Source organism: Larus michahellis, chromosome 4 (genome assembly GCF_964199755.1).
Source record: "Larus michahellis chromosome 4, bLarMic1.1, whole genome shotgun sequence".
Lineage (NCBI taxonomy): Eukaryota > Metazoa > Chordata > Aves > Charadriiformes > Laridae > Larus > Larus michahellis.
Window position 1 is genome coordinate 20,703,431 of NC_133899.1, and position 12,181 is coordinate 20,715,611.

Consider the following 12,181-nt stretch of genomic DNA (forward strand, 5'->3'; position numbering starts at 1 on the left):
ATGCCCTGGCACTAGCCAGGACGGTACAAAAAAAGAAATTCGGTTATCTAGGGACAGCCCGGACGGAGGTACTGACAGCCCTGGGGAAGCAGTGAGGATATGTCTCCTGTCTGCTGTGCCCGCGCTGGGAACACGGCCTGCGAGGGGAAATGTCTCGGGGAGAAGTCTTGGCCGCTCTTCAAACCCCTTCCAGCCTGCTGATGTAGGACAGCTTTTAGGATGGACTGGACTTTTGCGGGGGCTTGGCTGGTTTTTGACTCGCACATCCCCCATTCGGGTGTACCCGAACAGCAGCTTCTCTCAAGGGGGGTGCATTGCTTCAGGGAGGTTGCGGGCAGGGTCTTGGGCAGCAGCGTGAGCGTGTGTGTTATCCCAATAACGATGCGACGCCTGGCAGCCTTCTCGTGCCGCACACCTAAGCCAGCCTGTCCTTTTCCACTTGGTGCTCTGCAGTCACTTTAACCAGCTCCCTATTTTTAAACGGCAGCTCCTCTGTGAGGTGCCCTGCCAGCCCTCTGCCTTCCCTTCTTGCCTTTCTGGCTCAGGCCGAGCCCGCACGGGGAAACTCAGAGCCCGAGAGAAGCCGAGACCACCCTTTTTTCATGCTGCCATCCCAGAGAACGTAAAACTGCTTGGTTTCACTGGAAATAAAATAACTTCGCATAAAAGAGCTGGTAAAGGCGAAGTCCTACGTGCCACTGAGTTTGTCGCGACTATTTTTAGGTAGCTCTCAAATGACAGATGTACGACATACCCCAAACTCCTTATCTGAGGGTTGATAATAAAAGCATTCACTGGAAAGGATGCCAAAATCCCGCTGTGGTGTTACTGTATGAAGAGGTACCTTATTTCTCCCAATCGCAAAGGAGTATTTTGATTTCTTTGCATCTAGGGATTTTTCCCACAGGAACTCTAAATCCTGGAGACATTTCCATCCCAAACGTAGAGACGATACCATAATGGAGTTCTTGTGAGCTTGCCGAGAACTAATGCTGATGGCTTTCGAACTGAATACATTAATCTGTTGATTACTGGGTGACTCAGCTCTCAGCGAGGCAACGTATCTTGTCTCAGCTAAAAACCTATGCCCAGGAAAGCAGAAACAAATCATTCCTCGTGTCTGATAAATAGTTGGTGGCAGACAGTTTTAAAACGTAAAATTTCTTTTTTTTCTTTTCTTTCTTTTGTAATGCCTGAAGTCCTAATTTGAGGAGGGGGAAACTCGTCACTGCGTTAGTGCCAGCCCTGGCAAAGCACGGGGAGCTGTTATCGGGACTGCCAGGAATGAGGGTGGGAGTACCGGGCTGCGCAAAATGTCGTGGCCCCTCGTATGCCCGTGGAGAAGATGCCAAATGTCCCTCGGATCGTACGATAACTCAGGCTGGAAAGGAGCTCAGGAGGTGTCTAGCCCAACCTCCTGCTCAAGCAAGGCCGGGGCCGAGGTCAAACCAGGTGGCTCAGGGCTTTATCCAGCCTGAAATCCCCCGAGGACGGGGACCGCACGGCCTCTTTGGACAGCCTGGTCCCCTGCTTCGCTGCCCTCCCCACGGAAAGGTTTCTCCTTGTGTCTAGGGTGAACGGGCCACTCCTGGTCCAATGTGTGCTTTACGGCAGCAGGGATCCCAAGTCACGCCTTGCGGAGTCAAAAGCAAGTCAGATTACGTTCTCCCCAGCCTGGTTTTCCCTAAAGTATTTAGTCCTAGAGGAATTCCTCCTGTCCTACAGCGGTGTCACGCTGACTGTGTCGAGGCAAGCCCTGAAACAAACACCGGTCCAGGAGGGCAGATCCAGAGCGTCTTCTCCCTTCGTAGGTGGGAGGGATATTCCTTCATCCAGCAGCAGATGAAGGGGGAAGAAACAAAGTCTCTCGGGCCAGTGGTCTTCCACTTGCTCCTTTCTCTTAGTCAGCCTCCACAGAAAGTTGCTGGCGTTAGTATGAAACAGTATTTATTTTAATCTTACAAAGAAGCGGATGGCTTCTGCGGCCCCACTTTTGTTATTAGTGCACAGCTGCTGTAAAGAGAGGCCATTAAACAGGCGATTGCTTGAGTATTACGCTACGTGGTTCATCCCTTTTCAAGCAAAGCCCTTCTATTTTAAAAAGTCGTTCCTCGGCCAAGGGTTTCCCATGCAAATCTTTTAGTGGGGGATTTTCCCCTACTCATGACTTAAGCGCCCGGGAGCTGGGGAAGGGGAGCCGGGGCTGCCGCTGCTCCGGGCCTGGTTCAGCAGCAGGGAAGGGGGGGGGGCATGGACCCAGGACAGATTTTCCCCAGGGATTCCTTGGCTTTTACAGCTTCCCTTCCCTCCTCCCCGACTCCACGGGGGAGGCATCTGCCCCTCTATCCCCGGCAAATGGCACCCTGACAGTCATCAGAGCAAAAAAACCCGCTCCCCTACTTAGTAAATGCGAGTGAGATGATTTGTGCTGCTGTTATTGAGGTGAAATAATCAAATCCTCTCTCACTGTTCTCATTTTTCTCCTGCCCATAGTTATACCTCCAAGTATTTAGTCTAATAGACGTGAAAAACTGGGGGGGAGAGTCCAGACTAAATCCCTGAGCTTTTGTCAGCCAAAGTGAGATCAGTGTAGGAAATATGAGCTAAAAAGACAAAATAAATCATGAAAAGCAGATGCCCCGGGTCTCGCTGACCCTCTCTGCTGATAAGGACCTGTCCCCAGGTGAAGAACAGAACAGTCTGCCTGTGGGATTTCACTTTTATCCGTGCTCCTTGTCGAAGGGAGCGGGTTTTCTTGCGGCTGTGCCTGGCTCACGGAAGGTCCATGGCCCGTGGGCAACACCGAGGTCCTTCTTGGGTGTCCTTGGAGGCAGGAGCACATCCTGCCAGCTCGTGGCACGTTATCACCATGCGCAGCCCGGAAGGTCGGTCTGAAACTCCAGAAAAGCTGTGCAAATGCGAAGTCACAAATCATAGAATCATAGAGTGGTTCGGGTTGGTAGGGACCTTAAAGCCCACCCAGTGCCACCCCCTGCCCTGGGCAGGGACACCTCCCACCACACCACGTTGCTCCAAGCCCCGTCCAGCCTGGCCTTGAACCCCTCCAGGGATGGGGCAGCCACAGCTTCTCTGGGCAACCTGGGCCAGGGGCTCACCACCCTCACAGCAAAAAATTTCTGCCTCAGATCTCACCTAAATCTCCCCTCTTCCAGTTTAAACCCCTTCCCCCTCGTCCCATGGCTCCCCTCCCTGCTCCAGAGTCCCTCCCCAGCTTTCCTGGAGCCCCTTTAGGGCCTGGCAGGGGCTGGAAGGTCTCCCCGGAGCCTTCTCTTCTCCAGGCTGAACCCCCCCAGCTCTCTCAGCTTGTGAGAGAGAAAATCCTTTACGAGTTGCAAGAGGGTAGGCAAAAAAGGAGTGGTCAGAGAGGAGACAGGACTCAGGCTGCGTCCAGGGGTGTTCCTCATGTGCCCTCGCTGCGGAGCCCTGAATAGCCAAGAGAAAGGGTTGCACGGAGGAAGAGGCGCGGAGCCTTCATCTCGCCTGGCTGCTTGAGACCCTCCAGCTGACCCATAGGGCATTACTCCGTCCTTACCTTTATAATCAGATTAACAGGCAGGAAAGAGTCAGGCTGTACCGTGTAGCCTCTGGATTAAACGGTTCTCTAAAGTGCAAATGTATTAATAAAGCAAGCTGCACACTGATTCCCTTCCAGCGTACCCAGGCGGAGCAAGCGGGAAATGGGGGTTTAAAGCCAGGAATCTAGAAGCCGGTAGAGGTGGTTTGATCTGATGGAGCAGGAGGGGCAGGGAAGGGGTGGACTTTCATCTCACCATCTGAAGAGCCGGTTCCAAAGTCTGGCCTCAGAAATCCCAACCAGAAAAAGCGCAAAGTCCCTTCCTCGGCGGGTCAGTGCTGACCTCAGAAGCTGCAGCCCTGACAATCCCACCCGGATAAAATGCCTGCAGGCAGGGAGGGACCGGGGAGCGTCCACGGCTTGGAGTGGTCCTGGGCTATGATGAGCCTGCTCAGGCAAGCACACCATTCCCACAGGCTGGTATGAAAACAGCTGTAGAGCGTGGTCCTATTAGCATAAACCAGGCAGAAACAGGCTGAAAACTGTTCAGAAATTGCCCAGCAGAGAATCCCCCCGTCGGTCACGGGGCTCAGGTACAAGCGTCTGCGGTGGCAGGGTCACAGGTCCAGCTCTGGGGGGCCGGAGGTGGCAGGCGGTGGCCTTCGAATTGGACTTTTTTCCCAGTGGGAGTCTGGAAACATCTGCTTCAGCTGTGAAAGGGAAAACTGAATAGCAGCTAAAGTGTTAAAAATTTCTGATGGGGGATTAGTTTTTTTTCTTTCAGGCTTTGTAGCAAAATGTGTTCGCGGTGGCCTCGCGCTGTATATAGTGTGTAGCGCCTGAACTGTGAGCTAAACAAAAAGATACCTGGGACATTTTAAAATACTGGTTTGTAATATTTAAAAAAGCCGTTTAATCTAATTGAGCCGCCCACCCGAAGCAGCTGGCAAAGGGGCCCACGTGCACTGGAGCTGCATCCAGCCTGCCTCCGAGCAGCGGGGGCACACAGAAACCAGGGGCCACCAGCCCCGTCCCCTCGGCACGCCCCGAGGCAGTGCCAGGACCTGAGTGTCCTGGGTTCAGCCACACAGGACGAATTTATCTTCTAGTGCCTGGGAAAACTGCACTTTTAGGAGACTGTAGTGCCTGAATTGGTGACAATATTTACTTTATCGCCAGCTCTGGGGTGCGGGCTTCAAGGTCTCGGTGTTTTCGAGGTGCGGGGACGAGGAGGAGGAGAGAGACCCGGGCATTGCCCCAAGCTGCCAACAGGGTTATTTCATACCATGAACGGCACATTCAGTATAAATTAGGAAGTTTGCTGAGGAGTTCTCTCTCTCTCTCTCTCTCTCTCTCTCTCCCTCCCCTGATGGCTGCCATCCTGAGCACTCCTCGCCCCGGTGCCGCAGCCCTGAGCCCTTCCCTTCCTCCCGCAGCCGCAGCGCTCGCAGGGTCCCACATTGGCTGTCCCTGTGGGGAGTGCACGGCTTCTGCTGGGGAACGGGCTGGGAATAGTCCTCGTGTGGTTTATATTGGTATCGGGATCAGTACTGGTTCTTTAGTGTTATTCATGTTAATTATTTAGTCTTATTCTATTACATCTGTTTATACCTCAACGCTCGTGTTTCCTTGTTTTTCCCAGGTGGGGAGGGCTCATCGGGTGAGAGAATAATTGTCTAAATGACCATAAATTGTTGTGGGTTCCCCAAACCATACCACCAGGCAGTGTCCGGATGGGGGACACAGCCACCGTCACCTGCTGCCTTCCCAGCGCTGGAAGGGAGCGGTGTGTGGGAAGAGATCTCTTTCGCAAGACCTGCTCCTGTGTAACTGGCTTTTTCTGCTTGTCAGCTCAAGATAGATATTTGTGGATTTTACTTCATTTTAGTCAGGTGTCTGTTTAGACCAGCTGGCTCCCTAACCCAAGCTCTCTGAGAAATGCCAAAAAGCTGCTGATAACTTTGGGGAGGGCAGGCGAGGTTAATGGGGCACCGGCGTGCTGGGAGGAAGCCTCCCTTTGCTGACTGGTAGCCAGTGGGGTGACTGGGGGTGGACAGAGGACTCCTGGGTTGCTGCCGCTGCGGTGGGGATACGGCCAGCCCTTGCTGGTCTGATGGTGTAGGCGATGGGAACTTCACCACGGTGAGGCATAACCTGGGGCTGCTTTCTAGAGGGGCGGGATGGAGTGGGAGAAAAGGGAAAATGAAATAAGGGGGGGCATTAGCCACCCCAGTTTTGCCTGGCGTCAGTGTTTGTCTGGGTGTCCAGCTGCAGCTGAAGTCTGCTGGCTTGCTGCATGCAGCAGCCACAGCATGCGTATCATAGAATCAGAATCACAGAATGGTCTGGGTTGGAAGGGACCTTAAAGCCCACCCAGTGCCACCTCTGCCCTGGGCAGGGACACCTCCCACCACACCACGTTGCTCCAAGCCCCGTCCAGCCTGGCCTTGAACCCCTCCAGGGATGGGGCAGCCACAGCTTCTCTGGGCAACCTGGGCCAGGGGCTCACCACCCTCACAGCAAACAATTTCTGCCTCAGATCTCACCTAAATCTCCCCTCTTCCAGTTTAAACCCCTTCCCCCTCGTCCCATGGCTCCCCTCCCTGCTCCAGAGTCCCTCCCCAGCTTTCCTGGAGCCCCTTTAGGGCCTGGCAGGGGCTGGAAGGTCTCCCCGGAGCCTTCTCTTCTCCAGGCTGAACCCCCCCAGCTCTCTCAGCCTGTCCTCCCAGCAGAGGGGCTCCAGCCCTCCCAGCATCTCCGGGGCCTCCTCTGGAATATATATATATACACACATGTAACCATTCCTGCTGTACTGCGTCTGCTGGGTTCATCGCTGTAACAGCGCTGGAGAAATATTTCAGTCTGCCCTTTGCTAAGGTGTAAAGATCTGTCATTCTTTTCCAGTAAGACCAAAGCCACCTTTCTCGCTCACCTCCCTCTTCATCCCTCCATGAGATGCATTTCAGTTACCATCATTCATGTTTTTGAGCAGTGGAGGCTAATAAAAGGCAGGGCATTTCTTGAGAGGTGGGAAACATAAAACAGAAAGGAAAGCACTTGTTATTTTCACAGCCTGCCTTGTTGCCGGGGAGATGGTTGGCTCATTCAAGAAAGGCTTGTTGTTGCTGGCTGAGATGGCCAATGTATTGGGAATCATTGCTGCAAAATGAGGCTGGAGGAGAAGGAGAGGGAGACGGCAAAGAACAAGGGAAATCCCAGAGTAAGCGTGGTGTGTGACCCACCTCCCAATCCCTTGAGCCCCTGAAAATACAAAAATCTTTCCCTAATAAATGATCACAGTGAAGTAACAGCATATCGTGAAGACAGTTTGTGATAGCCCCTTGCGCCAACTAAAAGAGCCTGAACCAGTCTGCATCCATGACTTGGCTCTGCCTCTTTGGGAGAGTCAAACTCAAAGAGATCCCAGCCAAGTATGGCCGAAACCTGCGGCCGGACCCGGGAGACCTTGCTTTGCACGGCTTGGCTCTGCGCTCCTGCAGAGCTGGAGTCGTGGTCATCAAGCCAATGACATATGATGATCTTCATCTGGCAAAAAAAGGTCACCCCAGAACCGGTGTCTGGTTCGCTGTAGTCATGCTACTAATAAAGATAGCATTTAGAAGGGAGACAAAATAAGCTCGTGTCATGGCCATAAACACATGATGCCTTGTGCTCGCAGACAGAATCTGGCCGTAGAAGAGCCATACAATTAAATAAGGTTGTAGGGTTGGAGGTTGCCAAGTCTTCATGTAGAGTTTTACTTAGGCTGAGCTCGTCAATCTGCCCCGTTCCCAACCTGGGTCATTACAATAGAAAACTGGCGATTCACGTAGGGCTAAAATGTGATCTTAGCTCTGGCACCGAACGGATTACAGCTATTTATAGGGCAGCAGTAGTGGCAATGAACAACAGGCAGAATCCCAACCTTCGGCAGACATGTAAGGGTGCTCGTGGGCAGGAAGAAATCCCGAGTTGGTGAAGGAGGGAGATAGATGGTACCGACCCTGAGGAGAAGGGGAGGAATGGAGACTCAAATAGAAATAGCCTAGAAATAGCCTGTTTTCCAGTGGAAACAGCTAGGTGCTTTAGGCAAGCGACTGAGCTGCATGGGCACCGCTGCACCCAGAGGCAATATCAGCTAACCTTTCTTCCAGCGGAAAACCATCAACCACTGACAGCTCTGAAACCCTAAACTGCCCCCCAGGTGGCCCAATGCACCCATTTTTAGTTAAAACTCCTAGAGAGTGAAAAAAGGCCGTGTGAAATGGAGCCGAAAGGAGGCAGGGAGGAGTGGGCGGCAGTCGCGTGGCAAGTTGGAAACGTGTGTCGTGTGGAAGGCTGCTCTCTGGAAGGTGCCATCTTACTGAGCAGTTGAGGTGCCAGCATGGTGTTTTTCACGTTGGTCCTGCTTCGGGGTGATGTCTATGGTGTTGGCATGGCAACGCTTGAATCCTCACTCAAAAGTAAACAGCGGCTCTGCTTTTTGGGTTCTCCCGGACGCTGTGGGCTGGTGGTGAATGGGCAGCACTCAGGGGATGGGGTGGGATAGAAGTTCCCCTGGTTTTCCAGTCTCTCTGCGCAGTCAGAAATCTGTTCCTAAGAAACACATTTCTAGGGAAAAAAATTGTTTTGATGCACTTCAGCTTCATATCTAAGTGAGGCAGATGAGAATCACACCTCAAAATGCCACTCAGGTCTGTTTCTCTGGTGAGCATGTGGTGTCGGCCAGGCACTGTAGATTGGTGACACTTGCCATCCATGCCACTTTCCCACTTCTGATAAATTCTTCTTCCCGTCCTATAAAACCGCTGACCAGAACAGGTGCCATCAGTTAAAATTAGCCTTTTAATTTTCTTTTGAAGAAAAAAAGAGGAGGGAAAGAGATGTCTCAGGGGATCATGGATAAGAGAGACCACAGTCATCTAGCTCCAACTCCAAGCTCCAGATTGAGTCTAATCACATCGTTCACCACCTAAAGAGGGCTTTAAAGAAGATAGTGCCTGAGTCTCCCCAAAGGGACACAGTGAGAGGACAAGGCAGTGGTCACTGGTGCCAGGAAAGGGAATTCCAGCTGGACATGGGCTTGGGCTCGTAGCACTTTCCCTCTTCTCTCCATGTCATCAGGGGAGATCAGGACGAACCGCTCTTGAAGGGCCACCCAGGCCTTTGGGCTTTAGAAGTGTGGAGGGATACGAGAGGCCTGAGGACGTTTGGGTAGGATCAGATACTCAAAAGGAGATTTTAAAATTATGAGTATTGCCTTCCTCTTCAGCTAGCCACCGGGAGAAAAGCTTGTCAGATGAATCTGGAGCGCGTCCAGAGAAGAGCCATGAAGATGCTGGGAGGGCTGGAGCCCCTCTGCTGGGAGGACAGGCTGAGAGAGCTGGGGGGGTTCAGCCTGGAGAAGAGAAGGCTCCGGGGAGACCTTCCAGCCCCTGCCAGTCCCTAAAGGGGCTCCAGGAAAGCTGGGGAGGGACTCTGGAGCAGGGAGGGGAGCCATGGGACGAGGGGGAAGGGGTTTAAACTGGAAGAGGGGAGATTTGGATGAGATATTAGGAAAAAAATTTCATTGTGAGGGTGGTGAGCCCCTGGCCCAGGTTGCCCAGAGAAGCTGTGGCTGCCCCATCCCTGGAGGGGTTCAAGGCCAGGCTGGACGGGGCTTGGAGCAACGTGGTGTGGTGGGAGGTGTCCCTGGCCAGGGCAGGGGGTGGCTCTGGGTGGGCTTTAAGGTCCCTTCCAACCCAGAGCATTCTATGGTTCTATGAATTCTCCTGGCATTGTTTGCTCCCTGCCTGGTGGAAAGCACAAACCTCTTTAGGTGCAAATCCGTCTTTAGGGCTGCTTTTTTCTTTTTTTTTTTCTTTTTTCTGGTGCCTCTGCTTTCAGCTGCCATTTCAGGCTTGATTGCTGAGTAATGAACAGCATTAGTCCTCCAAAGGATCCTTGAAAAGGATCCCCGCCTCCCCCAAAACTGCCCTGCTCAGCTGTGGAAGCGCAGAGCCTGCGCTGTAGGCAGGGTGGTCCTTGCTTGCAAGCTCTCTCTTTTCTCCGAGAGGGGGATGATGTATTTTTCCTCCACAAGCTTTATGTGCTTGATACTGGTTTTTTTGGATGATGCGGGGAGTATTTTTAGTTGGAAAAGAAGGGAAAAAAAAAAAAACCAACCACCCGACAACCAAGCCTGTTCCCTTGGAAGAAGGGCTGCCTGCCTCCTCCTGGGAGATCTGTTATCCAAATGCCGCCGCAATTCGGGCTGCCAGGGAGGTGGTGTGACAGGGAAGGACTCGGCACACAGAGCAGAGCCAAGCAGCCACGGGACCGTGACATTGGCGGTGAATTAGTGAGAGGTGAGGTGCTGCTTTCCATCCCCAGAAGGTACCGGTGGATGATGGCTTCTCTGGGAGCCCCTGGAAAGCGCCGGAGTGGGACAACACAAAAAACGAGGTGTGCAAAAATATTTGGTGGAAGAACGGAGCTGGAGCAGAGCCCTGGGAAGGTGGAATCCTCCCTGGTGCCCACAAAGGGGCTTCCTGGCAGCTCCAGGACCCAGGGTGGGATGCCGGTTGGTAGAGGGACGGCTCCACACCACCATGGGCTCCTTCCCGGAGGGCAGCTGCAGAGCAGGCAGCGGTGGCCTTGCGCTGGGCAGCATCTGGTGTCGGTGAGCACAGTCAGATACTCTTTGTCCTTCTCCAGAGCCTTTCTGCCCGTAAAGGGATTGAAAGACGCGTAAGCCAGAACAAAACCCACGTCGAGTTATTTGACGTACTGCGTAACCAAGGCACTGGGGTTAAACACACGCCACGGCAGGGGCTTCAAAGATGCTTAGACGTGTTTCTGGCCGTACGGATGACGGGGCACTCACTAAAATCCTTCCAGAAAGTCACCACCGTGTTTGAGACGGAAGCTCAGGTTGCATCTGGCCGCAGCCTGTCTTCAGGTGTGATTGCCGGTCGTCTCTCCTGACAGCAATTGCAGATTAACTACAAACTACTCAGCACATTTCAAATCCATGTCAGTTATTAAGTGGATTTATTTCCATCTCTTCTGGGAAGCGTTGGGAAGCGCTGCTGAGTCACGCCGCTTACTCACTGGTTTTAGGAGTGCCATTTAAAATATTTGTTTTCCGAATGCCTTCTATGATGTTCCTATTATTTGAGTGTCTCCAGACATAAAATGAAAACATTTATACAGGGCATCCCTGGCCTTAAACAGATTTTTGGTGTGTAACTCACAAAAAGGGCATAAAGCAAATGTCTTGGGAAGGGACCCCTCCCTTGGCGCTGTCATTTGATGTTTATTCAGGGATCATGGTGAAGGGTAGCGCAGTCTTTGCTCCGAAACAGCAAGAGCACAGGCAGGCTGGGCTTGGGACGGCATGGGAGGGAGGAAGGAGAGCCTCTTGACACCCTCCCTGTAGATATTGGTGAACGTTGATGAGATCCCCTTTCAGCCTTCTCTTCTCCAGGCTGAACAGCCCCAGGGCTCTCAGCCTTTCCTCAGCAGAGAGATGCTCCAGTCCCTTGATCATCTTGGTAGCCTCCGCCGGGCTCTCTCCACTAGTTCCCTGTCCTTCTGGAACTGGGGAGCCCAGCACTGGACACAGATGCTCCATGGACAGGGAAGTGGGACCACCTCCTCCCTCAGCTCCCTCAGCAGGGAGGGCTGCCCAGTTGTTAAAAACCACAGCATCCTTGCTGTGCCCGGGCACGTAGCAGAGGAGGGATGGGGAACATGGTCCTTGCTCACATCGGGTGCTGATAAACTCAGGAGACAATATTCTCCTGCAGTGGTCCACGCTGGCCATGGACCCCAGAGCAATTAATCCCTCGGCGGGACATGAGGTGCCCTTGCAGGAGCAGCAGGTCCAAGGGCACGGCCGAACCCGGGCGCTCGGTTCCATTGTCAGCTCCGTGCAGAGACCCTGCTCTCCCGAGGGGGAAACCTGCCCCTCCGGAGCCAGCGGCTGCTCCTGGTAGCCCGCGTCGGTCAGCCGGGGACAGAGCTCCTGCAGCTACCACGGGGACGGCTGCCTTCCCCCGAGCAGAGGCACAGCGGGATGGTGGCACCTCCAACGCGTCCCTCATCCTGCATCCATCACAGGGATGGCAGGAGAGCTGCCACACATGAGGAGCTCAGTGCCGGAATACAGGTTTTACCGAGGCTATTCATCAGTATTATGTACCTTGGTAATAACTGATTAAAGATACGCATGGGAACTCACTTAACAGCTACGATTATGGCTCCCGAGAAGGGACCAGCCTCACCCGGGGCAGCCAGATCCCAAAGATGCCATTCCCCGAGGGGCGGATCGCCGCGGCGGGAGGCCAGGCAGGAATTCCCAGCGTTTCGTTCAAAGGAAGGAAAGAATCAACCTCCAGATGAAAATTAAAAACAACAAAGCCTCAAGAGCTGCTGTAAAACGGTATCATTTTGCACCGTGGCGATGTTTAGCCTTGTGGTCAGAGAAAACGTGGAGAAAAAAAGCGCAGGACACGCAAATCAGCCCGTGTCTGGGTTAGGGGTTTTGATGGATAGTCGCTGGGAGCCCCAGGACGCCTCATCCTTCCCTGTCGGAGAAGGATGGAATGGCTCCAGGCAGCGCAGCGCATCCCTCCCCAGCGTCAGAACCCACTCAGGAGCCAA

The 12,181-nt window shown here is 53.3% G+C and overlaps 1 protein-coding gene across 2 annotated transcripts in view; it reads left to right on the top strand.

Annotated features, from left to right (window-relative positions):
• Positions 1–12,181, top strand: part of GNAO1 (G protein subunit alpha o1) — a 161,718-nt gene that overhangs the window by 57,066 nt on the left and 92,471 nt on the right. The gene's annotated exons all lie outside the window — the stretch shown is intronic.